The sequence below is a fragment of the Oncorhynchus clarkii genome, chromosome 33 (genome assembly GCF_045791955.1).
Source record: "Oncorhynchus clarkii lewisi isolate Uvic-CL-2024 chromosome 33, UVic_Ocla_1.0, whole genome shotgun sequence".
Taxonomy (NCBI): Eukaryota; Metazoa; Chordata; class Actinopteri; order Salmoniformes; family Salmonidae; genus Oncorhynchus; species Oncorhynchus clarkii.
In genome coordinates this window covers 21,382,162-21,409,696 of record NC_092179.1, presented here as the reverse complement: position 1 = coordinate 21,409,696, position 27,535 = coordinate 21,382,162, and the positions used below count along the sequence as shown (strand labels likewise).

The following is a 27,535-nucleotide window of genomic DNA, read 5'->3' as shown; positions in this document are numbered from 1 at the left end:
GTGAAGCCGGTAGGCCAGTAAGTAGTGTGAAGCCGGTAGGCCAGTAAGTAGTGTGAAGCCGATAGGCCAGTAAGTAGTGTGAAGCCGGTAGGCCAGTAAGTAGTGTGAAGCCGATAGGCCAGTAGGTTGTGTGAAGCCGATAGGCCAGTAAGTAGTGTGAAGCGGATAGGCCAGTAAGTAGTGTGAAGCCGATAGGCCAGTAAGTAGTGTGAAGCCGATAGGCCAGTAAGTAGTGTGAAGCCGGTAGGCCAGATAGGGTTGTGTGAAGCCGGTAGGCCAGTAAGTAGTGTGAGCCAGTAAGTAGTGTGAAGCCGGTAGGGTAGGCCAGTAAGTAGTGTGAAGCCGGTAGGCCAGTAAGTAGTGTGAAGCCGGTAGGCCAGTAAGTAGTGTGAAGCCGGTAGGCCAGTAAGTAGTGTGAAGCCGATAGGCCAGTAAGTAGTGTGAAGCCGGTAGGCCAGTAAGTAGTGTGAAGCCGATAGGCCAGTAAGTAGTGTGAAGCCGGTAGGCCAGTAAGTAGTGTGAAGCCGATAGGCCAGTAGGTTGTGTGAAGCCGATAGGCCAGTAAGTAGTGTGAAGCGGATAGGCCAGTAAGTAGTGTGAAGCCGATAGGCCAGTAAGTAGTGTGAAGCCGATAGGCCAGTAAGTAGTGTGAAGCCGATAGGCCAGTAAGTAGTGTGAAGCCGGTAGGCCAGTAAGTAGTGTGAAGCCGGTAGGCCAGTAAGTAGTGTGAAGCCGGTAGGCCAGTAGGTTGTGTGAAGCCGGTAGGCCAGTAAGTAGTGTGAAGCCGATAGGCCAGTAAGTAGTGTGAAGCCGGTAGGCCAGTAAGTAGTGTGAAGCCGGTAGGCCAGTAGGTTGTGTGAAGCCGATAGGCCAGTAGGTTGTGTGAAGTCGATAGGCCAGTAGGTTGTGTGAAGCCGGTAGACCTACACATTCATCTCATTTTGGGGATTGTCACCTTCGCACTTGTTTTTGTAGTGGTTTGTCACATTTTGAATGGTGACCATTTGATAGTGTGAGATCCCGTGAGATGAAGTGACGGTGACAATGAAAAATTAACACTGGAGGGGGGGTTCATCCTCTCCTGTCTGGCCAGACAGAAGTTCAGAGTATATTTATTTATCCGTTATTTTACCAGGTAAGTTGACTGAGAACACATTCTCATTTTCAGCAACGACCTGGGGAATAGTTACGGGGGAGAAGAGGGGGATTATTGAGCCAATTGTAAACTGGAGATTATTAGGTGACCGTGATGGTTTGAGGGCCAGATTGGGAATTTAGCCAGGACACCGGGGTTAACACCCCTACTCTTACGTGCCATGGGATCTTTAATGACCTCAGAATCAGGACACCCGTTTAACGTCCCATCCGAAAGACGGCACCCTACACAGGGCAGTGTCCCCAATCACTGGGGTTGGGATATTTTTTAGACCAGAGGAAAGAGTGCCTCCTACTGGCCCTCCAACACCACTTCCAGCAGCATCTGGTCTCCCATCCAGGAACTGACCAGGACCAACCCTGCTTAGCTTCAGAAGCAAGCCAGCAGTGGTATGCAGGGTGGTATATAGTATACCAAACATTAAGAGCACCTTACTAATATTGAGTTGCCCCTCCACCCTTCCATCCCTTTTGCCCTCAGAACAATTAGTCAGGGCATGGACTCTACAAGGTGTCGAAAGCATTCCACAGGGATGCTGGCCCATGTTGACTCCAATGCTTCCCAGAGTTGTGTCAAGTGGGCTGGATGTTCTTTGGGTGGTGGACCATTCTTGACACACACGGGAAACTGTTGAGTGTGAAAAACCCAGCAGCGTTGCAGTTCTTGACACAAACCAGTGCGCTTGGCACTTACATTTTGCCCATTCACCCTTTGAATGGCAGACACAATCCATGTCTCAATTGTCACAAGGCTTAAAAATCCTTCTTTAACCTGTCTCTTCGTCTACACTGATTGAAGTGGATTTAACAAGTGGCATCAATAAGGGATCATAGCTTTCACCTGGATTCATCTGGTCATTCTATGTCATGGAAAGAGCAGGTGTCCTTAATGTTTTCTATACTCACTGTATGACCATGTGGAAAGGCCAATCGGCTGTCCTCAGATCCCATCACATGCTAGTAGTTTTGTCCGTCACGTTCTAGTCCATGAGGCATGTATTGACTGTGATCCAGCGGTGTAGTGAACTTCACCTCTGAGTGGTGATAATGTAGCATTCATAAAGCCTTTATGAGCATGACATAGAGGGTCATAATGCTCTACATAATATTAGACTCTTTAATATACGTTTATAAAGCCTCAAAACAAATGTAGCCTCTTATGGTATGATGAGACACCTGTTATGTCCTTCATAACAACAAATAAATAAGAAAGTGAGCCGGGTCTGGTTTCAGCAGAAACATCTACAGTTTCATGCGTCGGTTGGTTTCACTGTGGATCGGCATGTTACTGGTGGTCATGATGTGAAGGGTGGACTGGCACGTGTTGCTGCATGTTGTGGACAGTTCCGTTGGACACGTGTGTATTTTTGCAGCGCTCCTCCAATCTGACCTGACCATTCGTTTGCGTGTTTGGGTGCCTTGTGAATGAAGCACAACAGCAGGAGATGAGCTGGGCTCTTATCATGGCTATGTGAACGTCAACAGAGGGATGCGACCCCCTAACCCCTTCCCCATTAGAGAACAGGGGCCAGGAAAATAACCGTCTGAAAAATAGATTACATAATGGGTTTTACATAACGACCTCAACAATAGAGGGTAGAGGAGCGGAAGAATTTGGAAATTATGCAGTTGACCTTGGCATTGAGCGCCCAAACTGGTCTTTGAGGCACAGCACGGGCCTCCGAAGGGTTAGTCTCTAATGAGAATGGTACAGTGTGCCTAAATGCAGTCATAACAACAGCTATATATGCCTTATCTAATTGGATAATGGGGATTATGATTTTCACTCTCAACACAACTCTGTATTGACAGTTAGGCCTATTCCACCTGAATGGCCATTTTGTACCTAAAGGTACAAAGTGTTGTGAATAGTGACATGGTGAAAACTAGTCCAAGGGTCATTTGACAAACAACTATATTTATACGTTTCTATGGTGCCCTTATGTTGTGACAAGATTTGCCACTTCTGAAAAACAGTAAACACACCTGTGGTATTTCAGAGTTCATGACCCCAAACTAGTCATTACTACTGACACTTACTGTTGCCCCCCCGTCATGGTTAGACCGTAAACATACAAGACATCCCCAATGGACTTAGAAACAGCTAGAGGACGGATATGTATGTGACCTAATTCTGACCCAGAGACAGCTAGCTGTTGAATTTAATATTCTATACACCACATTACAGACATGGGATGTTTTAAAGTGTCATCCTGGCTCAATGTACGTAGAACAGATAGCATTTTTCCCTCCATGAAAGATAATTATTACCCAGAAATAAAGAAGAGGGAGGATATTGTCCTATCTTCCGTTAGGGCAAAATATTCTGCCGATTGTCTACCGTCCAAGGAGAATTAGCTGAGGATGACTATTGGAGAAATATCCCACCCAGCAGATACTCTTAGCTCATCGTTTTGATGAGAAAATAAATGGACAAATACTGACCTGTAGCCTCACAGCTGAACTGATAGGGTTAGCTGAAGAGACTATTTGTTTACTTTTGTCCAGATGCTGACCTAAACCACAACCTGCTCTAACCATAGGGCATATCAACATACAACAAGCATTTATTCAATCCTGTTGCCAAAAGAGTAAGACACAAAAATGACTGCTTTATACCTCTGGTAGGTTTTGTGTGCTTGATCTTACAAATGAACACGTTTCGAAACTTCCAGAACCATTCACATTTTTAATGATTAGGGTACAAAAACAATGGGCTGTGATACATACATTTTACGACAAACAATCTTGAACTGGATTGTCTCGTGAAGTCAGAGGTCATTCTGGGGTCAGATGATGTACACAACAGTACACCAGAATAAGCAGAAAGTAATCTGTTAGTCAGTCACAACTGTGTTGAAGACAGATGTGACACACACAACTTGGAAGGATAATACACAACACTTAAAAGACTGAGAGGACATGGCTAAATGGTAACCCTAATAGTGGCTAAATAGTAACCCTAATGTTGGCTAAATGTTAACCGTAATAGTGGCTAAATGCCCGAATGGAGACTAAATGGTAACCCTAATGGAGACTAAATGGTAACCCTAATGGTGACTAAATGGTAACCCTAATGGTGACTAAATGGTAACCCTAATGGTGACTAAATGGTAAATCTAATGGTGGCTAAATGGTAACCCTAATGGTGGCTAAATGGTAACCCTAATGGTGACTAAATGGTAACCCTAATGGTGGCTAAATGACCGAATGGAGACTAAATGGTAACCCTAATGGAGACTAAATGGTAACCCAAATGGTAGATAAATGATAACTCTAATGGTGGCTAAATGGTAACCCTAATAGTGGCTAAATGCCCTAATGGTGACTAAATGGTAACCCTAATGGTGACTAAATGGTAACCCTAATGGTGGCTAAATGGTAAGCCTAATGGTGGCTAAATGGTAAGCCTAATGGTGGCTAAATGCCCTAATGGGGCCTAAATGCCCTAATAGGGCCTAAATGGCAACCCTAATGGTGGCAAATGGTAACCCTAATAGTGGCTAAATGCCCTAATGTAGCTAAATGGTAACCCTAATGGTGACTAAATGGTAACCCTAATGGTGACTAAATGGTAACCCTAATGGTGACTAAATGGTAACCCTAATGGTGACTAAATAGTAACCCTAATGGTGGCTAAATAGTAACCCTAATGGTGGCTAAATGGTAACCCTAATGGTGGCTAAATGGTAACCCTAATGGTGGCTAAATGGTAACCCTAATGGTGGCTAAATGCCCTAATGGTGGCTAAATGCCCTAATGGGGCCTAAATACCCTAATAGGGCCTAAATGGCAACCCTAATGGTGGCAAATGGTAACCCTAATGGTGGCTAAATGCCCTAATGGGGCCTAAATGGTAACCCTAATGGTGGCTAAATGCACTAATGGTGTCAATTTCCTCCATGTTGGATAAAATGCTGTATGAATCAAACACACTTCTGAAAGTGTAATGCAGAAACCCCTTAGGCAACTTTTGAATTCCAGTCAGAGCAACCAACTGTGCAATTAGAGATGGATTGGGTAGATGTCATAAGACTGACAGGAATCATAGTGCTATGTGTTATTATTATGTTTTACCTATTTGAACTAATTTGTCTTACCGGTAATCAATTTCCGATGGAAATCGACAATTCTATATTTATTCAGATAAAATGTATAAATAAATACAACTTCCTATGGTTTATGGAGTAGCTCTTTAGTAGTTTCCATAGTTAAAAATGTGAATTAATTTACAAATTGAAAACAGGAGACTGGAATTTGATAATTGATCTGATGTCAAGCCAGAGTCCCCAAAATAAAAATACGGTCACAGAGAGGGACTGAACTGAGGCACCTATTACTGTATAATTTAATTTATGACCAAGACTGTGGAGCCATTGCTATACCATTGATCAAAACCTGGTGTGCATGAATGAGCTTGCATGCATGGATGAAGAGTACAAATATTACCCAGACATAATGACAAGAAGTACACCCAAATCAGAGTTGAGGAGACAGTAACCATTGTTCTGATCAAGAGTCTAATCGTAATTTAGGCAAGTACTTTGCAAAATGCGTTTGCTGAAGTGCGAAATGATGTAATGGAAATGATACCACTCAGATGTGTCGATGTTCGTGTAATTAGGGATCTTCTAACCATTCATAACGATGGCTTTTTGTCAGTGCCCCTGTTATGCATGTTTGGATTTAAAGGGGCCATCGTAAGTGACAATGCCTGTGAACAAATTGCTCTGCTGAGCCCTGTCTTAAACACTGATCCCAGAGCTGTGACTGAATGGCCCCTACCCACCTGAGTAAACAGCTAGGAACAGGGACAGGGAGCCATAGGGGGCCTTCTATTTTTCAGTTGGTTGGGGAACTTCCTCTGTGTCTGTCTGTGAGATGAACTGAGTACACAGATGTTCTCTCATGCAAAAATAGACACATTTTCACATTCACTCTTGAGTACTGTTTGTCCCTCTAACAATTCAAGTCCACGTCATGTTGAGAGCCAATAAAATACAGTTGTTTATTATTCTACAAGAACAGCTGGTGTCTGCTGTTCGAAAACGCTTGGTCTTCCTATATTTGACTCAACACATCCATCTGAAGCCTGACTTTACATAATGCATGTTAATTTTCCATCCTGATTATTGACCATATTGACCATACAGCCTAATGTATTCTACACAACAGAGTTGTATGCTTGACTCAAAGTAGAAAAAATATGACATGACACTCCACCCAGACTTACCAAGTGTTTCATGACTTAAGACTCCAATTTTTATGACTGAGCAACTTACGGCAAACCTTACACTAAGACCGAAAGGGACTTGAGTAAGACTAAAACTGATGACTGAACAGATGAGTTATACCATTTCAACACCTTTTTGATACAAATACCCTTCCCACTTTCACTATGTTCACAGGACGACTTCTTGAGACTTGACGCTCTTAACTTGGAACCTTCTTGAGACTTGAAGGTCAATACTAACTGTGATTAACTACAGCAGAGGTATTGGGTTAGCATACGGTGAGTATTCTACCAAGTTCAGTTTAACACAAACTTCTACAACCTCAGGCAATCTCAGAGACATAACTTGTCTGAGTCTGAAGTGTAAGACACTCTGTATTTATGACTTGACTTGATAATAGACTTGATACGGAGGTACACACAACAGGGATGTAAGTCTGCTTGCATGTGTTGCTGCTGCACTAACATGCAGCTTACAGAACTGATGCAGCAGGCAACACTGACATCTGTGGAGTTGTACCAGTTGCGTCTCACAGCCGTCCAAAAAACATGGCTGATTTGATGTTACTCCGAATTTGAAATAATTGGGACTTGGTCCCATGTCTACTGTAACTTGACCGTGTCAGATCATGAAAATACATTGAAAATCTGGATATATACTTGGACTTTTTGTCAGTTGCTACTGGCTAAACCCTATTTGGCTCAGTGACCCCATTTCCCATCTGCTTTCTATTTGACTGACAGGTATTGGGGTTGAGCAAAAATCACTCTACTGAAATGGACGATTCTCTACACCAGGGGTATTCAACTCTTACCCTACGAGGTCCGAAGCCTGCTGGTTTTCTGTTCTACTTGATAATTAATTGCACCCACCTGGTGTCCCAGGTCTAAATCAGTCCCTTATTAAAGGGGAACAATTAAAAAATGAAGTGGAGCTGGCTTCGAGGTCCAGAGTTGAGTTTGAAGGCTCTATACTTTCTTGTTTGTTTTGTCACATAAACTGAAATTAGCAACCAGGAAATGGCAAAGACATTTCTGCATATTGCAGCTTTAAAACTCAGGGGGCTGAATAAATTTGGCTTGGCCCCTAAGACCCTAAGAAACTTTTACAGATGCACAATTGAGAGCATCCTGTCGGGATGTATCATCGCTTGGTATGGCAACTGCACCACCCGCAACCGCAGGGCTCTCCAGAGGGTGGTACGGTCTGCCCAACGCATCACCGGGGACACACTGCCTGCCCTCGAAGACACCTACAGCACCCGATGTCACAGGAAGGCCCTAAGGATAATCAAGGACATCAACCACCTGAGCCATGGCATGTTCACCTCACTGTCAACCAGAAGGCGAGGTCAGTACATGTGCATCAATGATGGGACAGAGAGACTGTAGTAAAACAGCTTCTATCTCAAGGCCATCAGACTGTTAAACAGCCATCACTAGCCGGCTAGTGGAACACTAGTCATTTTAATAATGTTTACATACTGCTTTATCCTCTCATATGTATATACTGTATTATAAACTGAGTGATTTGAACCCTGCATGCTGATTGTCTGACAGCAGTGGTATATCAGACCGTATAACACAGGTATGACAAAACATTCGTTTTCCTGCTCTAATTACATTGGTAACCAGTTTATAATAGCAATAAGGCATCTTGGGGGTTTGTGGTATATGGCCAATATACCACGGCTAAGGGGGGTTTCCAGGCACTCCGCAATGCATTGTGCGTAAGAACAGCCCTTAGCAGTGATATAATGGCCATATACCACACCCCCTTGGGCCTTATTGCTTAATTCTATTCTACTGTATTTAGTCAATGCCACTCCGACATTGCTCGTCCTAATATTTATACATTTCTTAACTCAATTATTTTACTTTTAGATTTGTGTATTGTTGTGAATTGTTAGATACTACTGCACTGTTGGAGCTAGGGACACAAGCATTTTTGCTAGACCCTCAATAACATCTGCTAAATACGTGTATGTGACTAATAACATTTTATTTATTTTAAAGACAGATGGGCACAGTCATGGCTAAAATAACATCAGAACTTGTATAAACACTAGACCTGTTTCAATGGAGTGACTCCCATTTGGCTAACAGATCAAAACATGCAGTATTTGTTGCATAAACTCTCTTGGTATTTATAGAGCTATACCTGCAAGCTAAAGACTCACCCGTATCTGATCAATACATGCTATGTTGAAAACCATTCACCTTTCACAGAGAAAGACCAGGATAAGCTTTTATTTTATTTTACTATAAATTGGTTGCTTTATCCCCAAGAGCAAATTAGGGATTTGTTGGTATAAAAAGGTGATATAATCTTTCCATAATACAGATGGTTTCCTATTGTTTATCTGGCAAAATGTCTGGCTATAAGTAGATTAAACAATGTAGCAACAAAATGGCATTCTCCAAAAATGGCATTCTCCAAAAATGCTAGCCAGGAATAACAAGCTAACGAATTTAAAAACATGTTGGAGGAAATGATAATGTACCAGGGAAGTAAAAAAGAAGCTAAAATGTAAAAAGAGAGAATTATCACTTTAAGGTGTTGTTAGAACTCACTAAATCAGACATCTTACAATAGTCGAAATTACCATTCTACTATTACAGGTTGCACTAATTCTGGGCTGGGTGGTAGCCTAGTGGTTAAGAGGTTGTGCCAGTACCAAAATGTTGCTGGTTTCAAATCCCCAAGCTGACAAGGTGAAATCTGTCAATGTGCCCTTGAGCAAGGGCAACCCTAATTGCTCCTGTAAGTCTCTCTGAATAAGAGTGTCTACTAAAATGTAAAAAATGGTCACACTGCACAGATCGTTGTACCTTTATAGACCATACCAGTTTTTATTCCAAGTCTTTACTAAGTCCCTCCCCCCCACCTAAAGGTTTATGAACACCTGCTAAAATAGTATTTAAATCCAATTCACCATTATTACTACAAGGGAAATTCAATGGCAATTTCCAATACATAATGAGAAACAATTATTGAGAGGTTTTTGGGGGGTGGCATAGGGAGTGGGGAGGGTCTCGTTTTGAAAGCTTTGTTTTGAGTAGGAGAATTGAGTATGGGAAGGTGGCGTGAGCATTATACTAGTATGAGGTTACTCTGGGGACTGTCACTCCTGGCCCCTGTACCCCCGCACCCCCCCAAACCCCTATCTGTGTCCCCTCCCCAAATCTAAAGCCAGTCTATTTCAGCTAACTGGGTCAGCCACCTCTGCAAGCCATGTTTCCCTCCTCTGTGAAATACCCAACGCCTCAGCCACTCTGACGCAGGAACCTGAGGAGTGTGTGCACCATGTGTGCCCGTGATTTTACCATCAGGTACCTTTACTCAATCCCACATAGAAGTCATCATTCTGCTATATCATCCTCCCCTTTTAAACAGGCTGTTTCTTGTAATATCATACCCACCCCAAATACAGTTTATACCTCCTTTATCATAAAGCAGAACTTGTAAAAACATGGTGAATTATTGATATAGCACACTGTTACTGGCAATACATATTTAACTAGTATGTTATCAGAAATGCTTGATATCACGGTTAAATATACAAAAGGGAAAATACTTATTTCAAAAGGAATAGCGGCACCCATGCCGTGTCTGCTCTGGTGTCACCTGACTCCTATCCTCAAATGGTTCCCTAGATCAGACCTACATGTCTTCATTGCAAACTTCATTACAGTGTAGGAGTCTTTAATCACTGTCAGCTGGTAGGCACCGGTCCTCCTCCTGTGAGTGCTTTAGTAGGTATCACTCTCTAAACCAGAGCGTGACAGCTGATCTCAGATAATGCACGACAGAAGCCAGCCTCTCCATGGACTTCAGTGAAATTGTTTAGAAATAATTTATCCATTAATATTAGCAGATCCAGAATCAGAGTCCTGATAGGGAAACATTAGAGTAACATACTCACCATCTGCTGATGTACTGTAGTGTGGCAGGTAGCCTAGAGGTAGCCTAGTGGTTAGAGTGTTGGGCCAGTAACTGAAAGGTTGCTGGATCAAATCCCAGAGCTGACAAGGTAAATGTCTGTTGTTCTGCCCCTGAGCAAGAAAAATGTATCAACCCCTACAAAAATGTCCATTATTTATAATCTGCATAATAATCAACATTTCCTGTTGCTGCAGGATTATTTTCCTGCAGCATGGTAATTTTCCTGCAGCAATTGATGTTGACAATTGATCTCTATGTGATATACCAACATGAAGTTTGCGACCAAAACATCATACTGTACATATGGGTTATGTAGTTGTCACTTAGATCAGGTGTTCCCAAGCTTTTTCCATTCAGGGCCCCCTTCCAGCATTGGGGAACATTTCGCGTCTCCCCCTACATCTGTACTGTATGTTGACAATTGATGTCTATGTGATATATCCCCCCCCCCCCCCCCCCCCCCCCCCCCCGCCTATTTCTATGGGAATAAGCACTGAATTTTGCAGCTGTTTAGCTTCTTTCCTGCAATTCTACACATTTTGTCATGGGGTAAAAAGAAAATGTTGCTGTTTTAAAGCTAGTTTTCTTGCAATTCTATACATTTTGCCATGTCTAATGTGTATTCATGTGGTGTTTGAGTGACAAAAAAATTACAACTATATCTATAGCTAAAATAAAGGTTAAATTAAATAAAAGTCATACAAACAGAATGGATAAAATATGTAATTGAATGTCATATAAAACAAGGTCTCTAGAAGCCATGCTTTTCAACCCAGAACACAAAGGATAATGCCAGAATAGCATCTCATCCTCACAAGTAAAAAGCAGAAACTGACTGACCTGACTAGTGACTAGTGACATTCAAGTATGTTTTTAATCTGAGCAGCATTTGTTGTTTTTAGAGAGACTGTATGGTCAGACAGAGTAATCATGAGACTTTGCTTCCAAATCATGGGGAATATGTTTTTGCCAGTAATCACATAAACGTGAGGACTTGTCAAAGTCCTGCCATTGATCAAGATGACATGCCGCTCATGAACCACTTTATAATGTATGGCCGTCACAGTCGAAATAGTGCACATAGTAGACTAAAACTTGAACCCTGAACCTTAAAAAAATGGTGTGCAAGGTAATAATGTTGCTGCTACCCGAGTGACTACTCTAGGCTAATGTCTGTCCCGAAGCAAGCACCAATTAGTCTGGAGCTAGCCCATGTTAGGCCCATTCTCCCAGCTAGCTGAAGAGGCCCATCAGCCACTCCTGGGCTACAATACCCGGACCCCTTTTACTGACGGTACGGGGCACGGAACCCCGCCGATCCTTCACGACTGGATTACGACGTAATCTGCTCGAGGAGGTACTCAACTGGCCCCTACATCGCGATGTCCCCTGAATGCCCATCTGCTAGCCTGCTAGCCGCGGCCCGCTAGCTGCTAGCCGCGGCCCGCTAGCTGTCTAGAGCATATTGGACTGCTAGCTGAATAGATCCATCGGCCAATTTCTTGGGCCACTATACCTATTTTGCCAATTGGACTTGGACCCCTCTGTAACTCAGAACCCTACTAATCCATCACGACTGGTCTATCGACGTCACCGCACGTGGAGGCTAAAACAGACTTTCCTCCGCCGAGACGTCCCTCTAAGACCCTTCTGCTAGCTTGCTAGCCCCGGCCTGCTAGCTGTCTGAATCGCCATGTCTCCAGCCAGCCCAACCACTCACTGGACCCCTGTGATCACCTGGCAATGCATGCCTCTCCCTAATATCAATATGCCTTGTCCATTACTGTCCTGGTTAGTGATAATTGTCTTATTTCACTGTAGAGCCTCTAGCCCTGTTCGATATGCCTCAACCAACCATTTAGTTCCACCTCCCACATACGCGGTGACATCACCTGGTTTAAACGTCTCTAGAGACAATATATCTCTCATCATTACTCAATGCCTAGGTTTACCTCCAATGTACTCACATCCTACCATACCTTTGTCTGTACATTATGCCTTGAATCTATTTATCGCGCTTAGAAACCTGCTCCTTTTACTCTTTGTTCTGAACGTAATAGACGACCAGTTCTGATAGCCTTTAGCCGTACCTTTATCCTGCTCCTCCTATGTTCCTTTGGTGATGTAGAGGTTAATCTAGGCCCTGCAGTGCCTAGCTCCACTCCTACTGCCTAGGTGCTCTCTTTTGTTGACTTCTGTAAACGTAAAAGCCTTGGTTTCATTCATGTTAACATTAGAAGCCTCCTCCCTAAGTTTGTTTTATTCACTGCTTTAGCACACTCTGCCAACCCGGATGTCCTAGCCATGTCTGAATCCTGGCTTAGGAAGACCAACAAAAACCCTGAAATTTCCATCCCTAACTATAACATCTTCCGACAAGATAGAACTGCCAAAGGGGGCGGTGTTGCAATCTACTGCAGAGATAGCCTGCAGAGTTCTGTCTTACTATCCAGGTCTGTACCCAAACAATTTGAGCTTCTACTTTTAAAAATCCACCTTTCCAGAAACAAGTCTCTCACCGTTGCCGCTTGCTCTAGACCACCCTCTGCCCCCAGCTGTGCCTTGGACACCATGTTTGAATTGATTGCCCCCATCTATCTTCAGAGCTCGTGCTGCTAGGTGACCTAAACTGGGACATGCTTAACACCCAGAAAATCCTACAATCTAAGCTTGATGCCCTCAATCTCACACAAATGATCAATGAACCCACCAGGTACAACCCCACATCTGTAAACACGGGCACCCTCCTAGATATCATCTTAACCAACTTGCCCTCCAGATACACCTCTGCTGTTTTCAACCAAGATCTCAGCGATCACTGCCTCATTGCCTGCATCCGTAATGGGTCTGCGATCAAACGACCACCCCTCATCACTGTCAAACGCTCCCTAAAACACTTCAGCGAGCAGGCCTTTCTAATCGAGCTGGCCCATGTATCCTGGAAGGATATTGATCTCATCCCGTCAGTAGAGGATGCCTGGGTATTCTTTAAAAGTGCCTTCCTCACCATCTTAAATAAGTATGTCCCATTCAAAAAATGTAGAACCAAGAACAGATATAGCCCTTGGTTTCTCCAGACCTGACTGCCCTTGACCAGCATAAAAACATCATGTGGCGTTCTGCATTAGCATCGAATAGCCCCTGTGATATGCAACATTTCAGGGAAGTTAGGAACCAATATACACAGGAAGTTAGGATAGCTAAGGCTAGCTTTTTTAACCAGAAATTTGCATCCTGTAGCACAAACTCAAAAAAGTTCTGGGACACTGTAAAGTCCATGGAGAATAAGAGCACCTCCTCCCAGCTGCCCACTGCACTGAGGCTAGGAAACTGTCACCATCGATAAATCCACTTTCACAATCCAATTTCAATAAGCATTTTTCAAAGGCTGGCCATGCTTTCCACCTGGCTACCCCTAACCCGGTCAACAGCCCTCCACTCCCCACAGCAACTCGCCCAAGCCTCCCCATTTCTCCTTCACCCAAATCCAGATAGCTGATGTTCTGAAAGAGCTGCAAAATCTGGACCACTACAAATCAGCCGGGCTAGACAATCTGGACCCTCTCTTTCTAAAATTATCTGCCGAAGTTGTTGCAACCCCTATTACTAGCCTGTTCAACCTCTCTTTCGTATCATCTGAGATTCCCAAAGATTGGAAAGCTGCCGCGGTCATCCCCTTCTTCAAAGGGGGAGACACTAGACTAGACCCAAACTGCTACAGACCTGTATCTATCCTACCCTGTCTTTCTCAGGTCTTTGAAAGCCAAGTTAACAAACAGATTACTTACCTTTTCGAAACACACCATACCTTCTCCCGCTATGCAATCTGGTTTCAGAGCTGATCATGGGTGCACCTCAGCCACGCTCAAGGTCTTAAACAATATCATAACCGCCATCGATAAGAGACATTACTGTGCAGCCGTATTCATCGACCTGGCCAAGGCTTTCGACTCTGTCAATCACCACATTCTTATCGGCAGACTCAACGGCCTTGGTTTCTCAAATGATTGCCTCGCCTGGTTTACCAACTACTTCTCAGACAGAGTTCAGTGTGTCAAATCGGAGGGCCTGTTGTCCGGACCTCTGCAGTCTCTCTGCCACAGGGTTCAATTCTCGAGTCGACTCTCTTCTCTGTATACATCAATGATGTCGCTCTTGCTGCTGGTGATTCTCTGATCCACCTCTATGCAGACAACACCATTCTGTATAGCTCTGGCCCTTCTTTGGACACTGTGTTAACTAACCTCCAGACGAGCTTCAATGCCATACAACTCTCCTTCAACTGTAAAATTAAATGCATGCTCTCCGCACCTGCCCGCCCGTTCAGCATCACTACTCTGGACGGTTCTGACTTAGAATATGTGGACAACTAAAAATACCTAAGTGTCTGGTTAGAATGTAAACTCTCTTACCAGACTCACATTAAACATCTCCAATCCAAAATGAAATCTAGAATCGGCTTCCTATTTCGCAACAAAGCGTCCTTCACTCATGCTACCAAACATACCCTCGTAAAACTGACCATCCTACCGATCCTCGACTTCGGCGATGTCATTTACAAAATAGCCTCCAACAATCTACTCAACAAATTGGATGCAGTCTATCACAGTGCCATCCATTTTGTCACCAAAGACTACCCAGCACTGCGACCTGTACTCGCTCATTGGCTGGCCCTCGCTTCATACTCGTCGCCAAAAGCGCTGGCTCCGGGTCATCTACAAGTCTCTGCTAGGTAAAGCCCCGCCTTATCTCAGCTCACTGGTCACCATAGCAGCACCCACCCGTAGCAGGCACTCCAGCAGGTATATCTCACTGGTCACCCCCAAAGCCAATTCGTCCTTTGGCTGCCTTTCCTTCCAGTTCTCTGCTGCCAACGACTGGAACAAACTGCATAAATCACTGAAGCTGGACACACATATCTCCCTCACTACGTAGGTTTTAGCACCAGTTGTCAGAGCAGCTCACAAATCACTGCACCTGTACATAGCCCATCTGTAAATAGCCCATCCAACTACCTCATCCCCATACTGTATTTTGGTATTTATCTTGCTCCTTTGCACCCCAGTATCTCTACTTGCACATTCATATATGCATATATATATATATATAAATATATATATATATATATATTCTGCACATCTACTATTCCAGCTGTATGCAATTGTCTGTATTTCTTTAAATGATTGTTACAAGGTAATAACACCCAGTGAGTGACCTCATAGTTGGTGAGTTGAATAGAAAATGTTCTATACAGTAGCAAGTCAGATGCGAGGACGTCAATGGAGCCAATGTAATCAAAGAACTGAGTGAGCTGTATAAATTGGATACATAAAATAACCAGCTCAACTGGCTATACTTTGCTTGTCTCAGCAGCTCATAAAATCAGCTTTAACATTCTCAAAGCTGTGAGTCAGCAACGAACCGATAGAGCAAGCCTGCTAAGCAAACTAAAAACTATATAATACATTACCAAAAAATGAGAAAATCTCTATTCATGCACTGAAGATGATATTGACACAAATTATTTTCCTGCAATTAACAACAGATTTAAAACTTTGGCATGACAAGGTTTCATCAATAACTCCACAAACCAATCAAAAGGGACATATTCAACCCCACTTGGTTTCCTGATAAGTTAAAAACAACTTCCTGTTCAGCGAGAAAGCAGTCATACTAATAACAAATGAGTATGTAGAATTATTTTAGTTTTGCACTGTATATTTTAATTTTAGTTTAATTGCTTAGTTTAATTGCTATATTGTAATTACTTCGCCACCATGGCCTATTTATTGCCTTACCTCCCTTATCCTACCTCATTTGCACGTACTGTATATAGACTTTTTCAACTGTATTATTGACTGTATGTTTGTTTATTCCATGTGTAACTCTGTGTTGTTGTATGTGACGAACTGCTTTTGCTTTATCTTGGCCAGGTCGCAGTTGCAAATGAGAACTTGTTCTCAACTAGCCTACCTGGTTAAATAAAGGTGAAATAAAAAAATACATGTCACATTGACTATTTCATTAGCCAGGTCTTGTTTAATCAGCCATTATTCAGGGAAAGTCCAGAAGATTACTATTTTGCACTTGAAAAAAATATATATAGTGCAAAACTAAAATAATTCTACATACTCATTTGTTATTAGTATGACTGCTTTCTCGCTGAACAGGAAGTTGTTTTTAACTTATCAGGAAACCAAGTGGGGTTGAATATGTCCCTTTTGATTGGTTTGTGGAGTTATTGATGAAACCTTGTCATGCCAAAGTTTTAAATCTGTTGTTAATTGCAGGAAAATAATTTGTGTCAATATCATCTTCAGTGCATGAATAGAGATTTTCTCATTTTTTGGTAATGTATTATATAGTTTTTAGTTTGCTTAGCAGGCTTGCTCTATCGGTTCGTTGCTGACTCACAGCTTTGAGAATGTTAAAGCTGATTTTATGAGCTGCTGAGACAAGCAAAGTATAGCCAGTTGAGCTGGTTATTTTATGTATCCAATTTATACAGCTCACTCAGTTCTTTGATTACATTGGCTCCATTGACGTCCTCGCATCTGACTTGCTACTGTATAGAGCATTTTCTATTCAACTCACCAACTATGAGGTCACTCACTGGGTGTTATTACCTTGTAACAATCATTTAAAGAAATACAGACAATTGCATACAGTTGTAGGATCTTAATTTGAGCCAGTTTGCTACAGCAGGAACATAATCCTGCAGCAACAGGAAATTAGAAATATGTGGATTATAATTCATATAACTCTTTGTAGAGGTTGATACATTTTTGTAAGGGAAAATTAAATCTGAAATTTCAAAGTGGAAATTGCAAACTTCAGAAGCGTTTTTAAACCTCAAATACACTACAAGAAAAGTTATCCCGCAACAGGGTGATCAACTTATGATCCTACATCTGTAGTAGGTTGTTAGGCAATTTATGTAGTTAAAAATTTTTAAAAAAAGTTAGCACCATGTCTTTATGAGATCTCTGTGGCTGTATAAATTACACATATTATAATTGTTGTAGAGTGGAGCGAGCATATTTATTTAATATTTTTTTTATATAACCTTTATTTTAACTAGGCAAGTCAGTTATTAACAACAAATTCTTATTTACAATTACGGCCTACCAAAATGCAAAAGGCCAACATAATTAAGCTACTTGTCCTATATCAATATTTTACCTGAAATGATGGTGACTGACTAGGTGGCAATTGTTTTTAATGCATTATTATGATACCTGGGTTATGAAAATGTAATCTATAATAAACTCATTGTCTTCATTTTTAGCATGCTTGCCCTACAGTGATAAACTGCAAAACACTTTCCCTAATGCTCTAGGATTTAGTTATAGGATTACAAGACAACACATCTTTAGAAAAACACTGTTGGTTGTTGCAATGTTCAATTATTTCATATAAGTAATTACTTTCTTAAAATCAGTTATCTAACTGAAATTAATTTGAAAGTGAACGTGTTGAATGAAAATGCATCCACAAGGTTTTTGGAAACTTTATGCAGCGCGCGCAAACAATGGTAACCGTGCCCACTCCTTGAGTGCGTCTACTCTACAAACAGAATGTGTAGTGTCAACAAATGAATTACACCAACGTGAAGGCGCTTCAAAATCAATTGTGCTCTTCATATTACCTACGTTTTACAGATTTTAGTCGACCACAGTCACTGCCCATTATACAACGTTTATGTTCTGCCATTGCCTATCGAGGACTGTGAGATACAACAGCCAATTGGTTGCGTTCAGTCGGAGGGTGTCTTGGTAGTGAAACATGATGCTTGAAGAGTTGCCATCACATGGTGGAAATTTCCACTGTGTCGCTCGGTTGTTAAATGGGAAGGGTCTCCCTTACTGGTGTTCACTACGCTTACTTGTCCTCCACCTCTGAAGCCCCGAACAATTAAAATTTAGGTAGGTAGGTCCCCATTTAAGCTTTTTTCCAATGTTTAGCCTGTATATGTTCTCCAATAGTTGTGTAGGTATTGCATACTTGTTTGTCAACGTCGGAATTTTGAAACACTGTATCCCATTTCAATTCGCACCGGAAAGCTAATGGTTAATGTTGACATTATTGACAAAACATCCACAAGAGTAATTATCCAAGGCTGAAAATTGCCGTTTAATCTCTCAGGTAATTTGTTTAGCCAATAAATGTGTCGTTTAAAGGAACTATGGGATATTTAAAACACGTTCTTAGGTATTAGTCCTGGAGTATATTTTCTGTGTTTGGCGTAGCCTGAATGTTAAATAATAATGTTTTTCGCGAAAATAACACGTGTCGAATGTGTCGTGTAGTTTACAGGAAGGGCCAATATTCTATTGTAGACCGTTAATTATTATTATAACGCCAGTAAGTGAGATTACATGTGTAATTCACTTACTAGCCAAATGCATTAAATATTTTTATGTGTTTTTGGATAAGAAACAATGCAGTTTCTTCCAATGTTTGCAACTGCCCTGCGTGTGCATTTCGCATACTACAAAGGAACGTGGAAATTATTATTTTTACCATTCAATAACCTTCACAACGACACTGTCGGAGTTATAAAGTTTACATAGGTTTAATAGTTATTTTTGAATACAATTTCTGTATGTGTGTGTTTTTAATAGTTTTACAATTATAAATCTAGTAGAAATATCTGGACATGTGAAATAAACGAGAAAGGTATTTTGGAGTGTATGGTTTAGCCTACAGGCAGATTCTACCTTCTGTCGTTGATTGGGGAGGAGCGTATATCTGGAAGATTCCTAAAGGTTAAGTCATTTTAACCCGTAAACTTTTTCTTTATGTCATTAATAGAGATAGGCTCAGATTTAATTTCACTTCTCTATTTGCTACTTTTTTATTTGAAGATGCAAACCTAGATATATTGTAAAAGTGCAGGGTTCTCAAATCCATGTGGTTTAAAAACACTCCTCTCTGTACCAGCATCAAGTTAAGGTTGTAGCATACATTATTAACCCAGTGAGCCTATCATAACAGAAGTTCAGACATATATCATAAATACAAATAAAGTAAGTGATTCAGGGAAAGATTTATATATATTGTCTGGTGAACTCCCACTGAAACTGCATGCATTATTAGGTTACTTTTGCCACCAATAACATACTTTTTAGACTACTGTGAGATGGGATTATTTTAAGTAATATTGGTTTTGAGTTGGGCAACCAAATTCAGATGACCTGACCTCAAGTGTGTCCCTAAATGGTAATGTTTCACACATATGTATATGTTTTTATGGCATGAAGGTTCAGGAAGTTAGACATGAAGCTTTAACAAAATGTCTAACTTTTGAATGTATCACGGTGAAAGTACAGGTCTGTTATATAGAGCATACAAAAAGGGGTCATACAGTTCCCATTATTTTGAACTTTACAAAGCAATTACTAAATTGTTGCTTGGTAAAATCCAACCCACATCTTGGGTTGCTGACTGTGTCCACAGACTATTTTCTAGGTATCCTTAAAATAAGGTCAATTTGTAATATGGGTAAACTATCTCTATCTTTGTGAAGCCTCTTTTGACACCTGTCAAAGGGACTATTATTAATAAAGTGTAAAGATGTGTGGTGTTTTTTATTTATTCTCACAAATGGTAACACAAATTATAGAGACAAAGATGGGAAATTACTTGCAAATGTGAGAAATACTTTTCACATTTGATATCTTGATTTCACAGCTAATCTACTGATGTAACCATTCGGTGACAGACAGAAGCCTAGGCTATTACAGAGAACACTGTACACCTTTGATTGTTTACGGTCTAATAGAAAATGGGTTCATTCTATGTCAAAGACTTTCATGTCAGCAGTGTGCAGGTGTGTTCAAATGCAGGGGCAGGCCCTGCCACTTTTTCTCTGCACTACATATGTCAGTGGGGGTAGAGAAATGAGCATGCTCTTTTCATTGGTCAGTATGAGGTGTGTGATGTAGGGTCTTGAATGACCGAACAGATGTAAGTCAAAAAGCCCAGAGCTGTTCATGTTCGAGCAATGACGGCTGATGCAATTGAGACTGTGTGGAACAGAGCAAACTTACCCTTAAGCCGGTCGCAAAGTCGTGTTTGAGGTGCGTGGTGCATGGCAGCTACTATTAACACTAATCCACTATTATTCCACCAAGGAATCAAAGGATTTCGGGGTGATTTTCCAAAACACTGTCACTATGTCCTTTTGAAATCTGAGAAGGGCATACAATGTGAGGGCTGGCTATTCTTACCACTACTATTGCATAATGCAATGACTAAATAGTTTGAACAATAAGAATATGGAACTTAAATACGCCCTGTACTAGTGATGGTAAGAAATATTTCTTAGACTAGCTTTAATTTTTGTGAAATGGCTTTGAACCAGGTCTCTTAATAATTGATCTTATCTCTATGAGACTAACCTGCATTGATTAATGTAATACCACATCCTACTGCATATTTACAACCAGAGTGATGGCTCTAACTATGATCTTTCTCTTGCATTTCATAGATGGTGGTAGAAAAAGACCGGTTGTTTTTTTCTTTGTATTTTCTTCTACCAGATCTATTGTGTTGTATTCTCCTACATTCAGTTCACATTTTCACAAACTTCAAAGTGTTTCCTTTCAAATGGTACCAAAAATATGAATATCCTTGCTTCAGGGCCTGAGCTACAGGCAGTTAGATTTGGGTATGTCATTTAGGCAAAAAAATGAAAAAAGGGGGACTATCCCTAACAAATTAAATAAAGGTGAAATAAATTATTTTTAAAAATGAGTCTCAGTTTCAAATGTCTCAGGTGCCAGCACGTACTGGCTTGGATATTGCGCAATTATGAGCAAACGGCTAATGACATGCAGGGCCTTACCTGTCCCCGGGAGCACCCTCCTCCCCTAGCAAATTCAAGGCCACTCAGATGTGGGCCTACGTCAAGCAGTGCAACTTCGTCATCAGCCAACAAAAGCCATGGACAGATCAATAGGGACTGATAAGACCATCAGAACATGGGGGACCTGGGGAAAGTGTTCACAAACAAAGTTAGGACGGACCATGTACAGTACCATGAAGCAACAACGACTACAGCCTGAATCCCAGCAGGCCAACAAAATAGATCTTACTGCAGAGGTCCAGCTCAAACACGCAGGGACCATGCTTTGGGTGATCCTCTTCACCACAAACCTGGTCACACATTGTTGTATTTGATTATACCGTAGTAATAGCAGGGCCTCATACATCAGGCTCTTGTGCTGACAAGACCAATACATATCACCGCACTCTTCACAAGATCGTCATGAGTATGTACATTCATTATTGTTTTTACAAAATTATGTACAGCATGAGAAATGCCTGTATTGATGCTAAGGCATGAGCAAAGAAGTATGTACAACAAGGTCACTGAGTCGTACGTATGTACATAGTCGCATGGAGACCATGTGTATTTGATACCATTCCACTTATTCTGCTCCAGACATTATTATGAGCCCGTCCTCCCCAATTAAGGTGCAACCTACCTCCCTATGATTAGTACAGTACATGCTTGTGACTGTAACTCGTACTGTACCTTTGTACATTGATGGCCTCTATTTTCTTTGACCAAGCCCAACTCCAATTCTGAAGTACAATGGCTCAGACACACTGGTAGGATTGTCAAACGTTTGCCTGCCGACAGTACTTAGCACCTCTCAACAGTGTTGGCAGCCAATCTCTTCTGTGTTCAGACAGCAAAGACCTTGAAGTCGTCAGCCACTCAGCCTTATTAAAATACACCATACCAGAAGGTGGCAGTAGAGTTGTTTGGCAATGCATGTCTGTGTGTGTTGCTTTGTCTAGTCAATGTTAGCGAGCTAGATGCGCTAATGTTGCTATGGTTGTAAAAAGTCATTGTTGATACTAGCCAGATGGCCACAGCTAGCTAGCAAGACAACTTTTTTTTATTTTTATGTACTCTCCATAATCGCATACAGCCCATATATACAGTTTTAGCTAGCTGGCTAACGTTAGCATGATGTGCTAGCTAGGTAAAGATACTGCATTGACTCTCAACAGCTACAGGCAGCTGCTGCTTCATGGAAACAAATACCTTGTGATTTAATTATAATTTTACTAGCTACTGTGGCTAGGTAGCATGCTTGGTTAGTGTGGTGTGTATTGTGCTGCACTTACCACCCCATTTGTTTCATATGAAGTGTGTGTGACGGCATTGCTCACTAAGCAAGCTAACGTTAGCCAGCTAGCTAGCTAACTAATAAGCTAGTACACATTATCAAACCTACCAAAAAAAAGCACAAAACTCCTTACCTAGACGTAAAAGATGTAAACACTTGCTATAGATTTTCTATGTTTTATGCAGCTTTATTGTTTTAGGTAGAACAATTCTGATTATAAAGGGTGGATTAGCTCTCCTTTTTTCTTTTTTATTGTCACTCCTTTCGGCTTCACCATGTGGAGGTTTGTGCTCTCTGATTGGCTCAAAGTCAAGTTGTTGGCCACTGCCGATCATTGTGATTCTACGAGTACACCGAGGGTACGCCTTTTGTTCTAGCAAGAGAAGGATTGGCCTCCTACTTTGATAAGTACCTATCGGCAGTCAGATTCTCTTGTGTTTCATGTTTAGCAGATTTCACTGAGAGATTGAATTTGAACAATATTGATACTTTCACATGGGTTGCCAAGATCTTTTAGACTAAACCAGATGTTCTCTTGAACAGTTTGCCTTGTGCACTTCTACAGCACTGTATTGGTTTGATAGATTCAGGTGTAAGTGTTGCATGAAGTGGTAAAAGCATGGCAGTCATGTCACAGCTAGTGTAGAGATGTGAGGTTCTGAGGAATTACTTATATTTAGCTCTGATGCTATGTGGACTTTGGCCTGATGGGAGTCTCTCAGCCTCTATCAGATAATTTCTCCCACTCCAGCCCAGCTATGCTCTAAGTAAAACCCCATAGATGAATCCAACCCTGTGTTCTCAAGGATAACCTGTGTTCTCAGTGCTAAACTGTGTTCTCATTGTTAACCTGTGTTCTCTGTGCTAACCTGTGTTCTCTGTGCTAACCTGTGTTCTTGAGGCAATCTTGCTCTCTCAATGCTAACTTGTGTTCTTTGGGCTAACTTGTGCTTAATGCTAACATGGGTTCTTTAAGATAGCATTGAGAGCACAAGCTAACTTGGTTCTTAACAAATGCACTATTTGGCTGTAGTCAATATGTATGGAGATCCTCATGGAAATATTTGCATGTTTTGGAGCTTTACCCTCAACCCACATATTCATCTCCATAGACGCCAGCTCACATGCTCTGACCTGTGGGAATGCTAGCGAACACACCTACTTGTTAGATGATATTGGCAAAGGCCTAACCAAACACCTTCCAAGTTTTGGGATGGATACCTTTGGGTATTTACTGATACCAGACAGGTGAATAGCAGCAGTGTTATGAAGCAACCTTTTCTATGTGAATAGCGAAATGCTGCATTTGCAAATTTGAGTTTCCGACATTCAGAAACTATTCTCGCGAGTTGAATGGAGAGAAGGGACACCTATATTTAACACTGGGCTTAAAACTGATCAGTGGCCGACATTCAAAGCTTTTCTAGTTGTACAGATGGATACAAGGTCTCACACAGCCAACAATAGTAACTAGCTAGTGCAGATAAGCAGTGGATCAGATGCATCCAGGTAGGCTACACGAGTCAACCCCATCTTGAACTGGGCTCCGATAACACCCAAGGCATTTATGGTGGAGCTGAAATTGTGGCAGGGAGCCTCGGAGAGTGGACATGTAGAATGTGACACGTCTGTGAGAGAGAAAGAGAGGCACATGCCACTCATAATTAACTTGCATGTGCAGACAGCATCTAAATAGTTGATTTGTGGGTATCAGCTTGACTGACAGGGTGGTTAGATCACATTAATACCACCAACCTTGTGAGGATATAATCCCCGACCGAGTCATACTGTAAAAAAGGGAACTGATGCGTCTCTGCTTGGTGCTTCTTGATATGTGCTTTGACTGGTTGTAAACCTCTTCGACAAATCCATTAAAGAATCTTCACGGATGTAACTCTACTCTGTGCATTTCGGAGTAGTCCCACGTGCAGGATACACTTGACTTTCTCCTAAACTTCCCTGAGGTGTCAGCTGATCACTGTAACCTGAGTCTTTTTTGACATCTTGTACCCAAACTATTGGTATTGACCCCCCCCCCCCCCCCTTTTTTTTTTACGCTGCTGCTACTCACTGTTTATTATCAATGCATAGTCACTTTACCCCAACCTACATGTGTATGTTACCTCAATTACCTTGACTAACCTGTTCCCCCCACATTGACTCGGTACCGGTACCCCCTGTATGTAGCCTCGTTATTGTTATTTAAAAAATAATATTCTTAAGCCCTGTTTTTCTTAGAACTACATTGTTGGGTAAGGGCTTGTAAGTAAGCATTTCATGGTAAGGTCTACACTTGTTGTATTTGTAACAAGTGTGTGGAAGGGCAGGTGTATCTCTTGCACTGTATTCATTCCTTATTGACCTTTCAGCATTTGAGGGATTACCAGAAGGAGCATTGTGTTATATCCTCTTTGCTTTTGAATGCCAGTGTTACACACCTGATAGTGCACAGGCTAACGGCTTCTAATGGTTCACCAGACGTAAGCATAGCAAAGATCAAAATGTGTCTCTCAACACATTCTAAACTGTTATGATGTAAGGGCCCAGACATTCTTCCAGCAATGTTAATGTTGGACGGAAAGAGATGTTGGTTTGTTTGATGCAACAAAAGCGGCACTTTCCATTACCGTCCTGGTGATATGTCATCTGGCCATTCATTCACCACCTACCGGAGCTATTTGCAGCACGTCACATGGCGTCTGGAGTACCGACTTATTTTGGTTGCCTTAAAATTCCTGCTTTCTATAATTGGTTAGAGAACTGTGGAGGCTGCTGGAATGAGGCTAGCTGAACGACTGCGCTGGCAAGAGTCTGGTGACAGGAGTGCTGTGTACAGTTTGTGAGAGTGCATGCGTCTTTCTTGGGACAAGACCCTGTATTATTGCGGTGACATGGTGTTTCAGCTGTTCCAGTTACCTACTGGTGCCAGTGGACTGGTTTGGTGTTTTTGTTTTGGAAGATAAGAGAGGTCAGGAGGCCCCTTGGCCTGTAATTGACAACCGCTGTTAACCCAACATGTGGGTCTCCTGCTGCAGAGATAACCCAACTATAGGGCATCTACAGGCCAGATCCTACTCTGCCAACGTCAGAGACCCCTCGTAAAAAGTGAATAAGTTGGAGGGGGAGTATTTGCCTCCAGTCCAGTGGGTTTTTGGGAGACCACAGTTGAAGTACTTCCAGTAATGCAGTTAATGCAGGGATCTGGCTCTTGGTCTTCACAGAGACACAAAGGGAGAGAGAGTTCAAATTACTGTAAAAAATACCATAGAAAGTTCAGCCCATGTAGCTGAAACTTCTGATATACAGCAGGAAAACATTGGCTCTTATTTATAGCCCGTTATCCACAATGCTTGGTACTGTATAATCCTCCAGGTAGATGCTTGAGATTTTCAGAATAGGACTTTGATTTGATTGAAGATGGCCTCTAATATACAGATGAGCCCAATGCAAAGTGTTCTGTAAGTTCCTCAATGTCAATAAGAAATGTTTACTGGAACAATAATTACAGGAAGGTTTAATTTATATCCACATTTGAAAAGGAGCGTTTGAAGATGGGAATGTTTTGACATGGGGAAATAGCTGGGGTAAGGAGTGCAACTGGTCGGAGGGCTAAGCTGTTGTTATTTCCGTGGTCAATCCATGTGAGGTCGAGTAAATATGCATCTTGTTTGTGAGAGATGTAATATGACATGACAAATGCCATGATAAAACAATGTTGGTTAGAATGTTTCACTGGCTTCTATAATGTTGAGCTTTGCCTCAGCCAATGTAGTAGTTATTGTCTTAATAACGTTGATGTCAAGGCTTTTTGTGTTGTAGTTTAGAATTTGTGTTGTAATACTCCCATAGCTAGAAGGAAGTCTGAAGATATCAGGCATGGTCAGTAGGACTGTCACACGAATTAACCTTTTCATTTAATTCTCCCTGTATTCATTTCTCTTACCTTCTCGTTAAAATTTCACTCTGATTGAGCTCTGATTGAATGTCTGAGCTTGTTTTTATAAATTGCACTCACCTCTGAATAGGCTGGATATTTTCCATGTAATTTGCCACAGTGGTGATGCATTGCCAATGGTAGCATAGAAGATTATTTTTGTTTGTGTTTTCGGGCTATTGATGCTTAGTAGTAGATCATTTTCCGTGAATGATGGTTGAGGTATAAATGGAGTTGACATATCTTCCAGCTTTGGATCGTCCTGACTGACTCAGTCTTTGAATGTTTGAGATAATTTATTTGCAAAATTGGTTTGTTTTGTCTCTTAACTTGTAACTAGTTACAAATACTACATGTGAATATACAACATGCTATTTAGGTTATTCTGTGGAGATTTTAGATCTGTATGTGTGAGTGATGTTATGTGACTGTACTGCTCTGCTTCTGCAGATGTCTTGTGTGGATCAGACAATACTCTCTGCTATAACAGGTGTGGACCAGACAATACTATCTGCTGTAACAGGTGTGGACCAGACAATACTCTCTGCTGTAACAGGTGTGGACCAGACAATACTCTGCTATAACAGGTGTGGACCAGACAATACTCTCTGCTGTAACAGGTGTGGACCAGACAATACTCTCTGCTGTAACAGGTGTGGACTAGACTATACTCTCTGCTGTAACAGGTGTGGACTAGACAACACGTTCAGTAATATTTATTTTATTTCATAAAATGTGGTGGGTTGTGGACTCAAAAGAAGCATTTCATGTGTCTGATTTGAAGTTTCTCTGTGTATAATGTGTGTGTGTGTACGTGTGTATGAGGGGGATTACAAAATTGGACTGTTAAGACCCCATCCTTCAGCGGAGTGTGACCTTGCGCTCAGCGGCACACTCAGCTGTGGCCCCTGATTGGCGGGCAGTGTCACAACCTCCCCAGTGGATGCCAGTTGTCTCTCCGCAGGTTCTGAATGCTTAACGGTACGCTGAGTCAACCCATGGTAGTAGGGGGTAGGGTTAGTGGGAAGGGAGGGGTGTGTGGTTGAGGGCAGGACAGAGTAGGACAGTGACCGCAGCATGAGGACGGTACCGTTTGCACCCAGGGATGACCACCCGGGGTG

General features: G+C 41.8%; 1 protein-coding gene across 2 annotated transcripts in view; it reads left to right on the top strand.

The window, feature by feature from the left end:
• The first annotated feature begins 18,045 nt into the window (after positions 1–18,045).
• Positions 18,046–27,535, top strand: part of LOC139392601 (sodium-coupled neutral amino acid transporter 4-like) — a 30,684-nt gene continuing 21,194 nt past the window's right edge. Inside the window, exon 1 of one of the 2 annotated variants that reach the window (XM_071140690.1) lies at positions 18,046–18,259. The gene's annotated coding sequence lies outside the window, so the exon portion shown is untranslated. Of the gene's footprint in view, positions 18,260–20,324; positions 20,417–27,535 lie in introns of those variants that run through there. The other variant, XM_071140692.1, reaches the window with a different exon arrangement.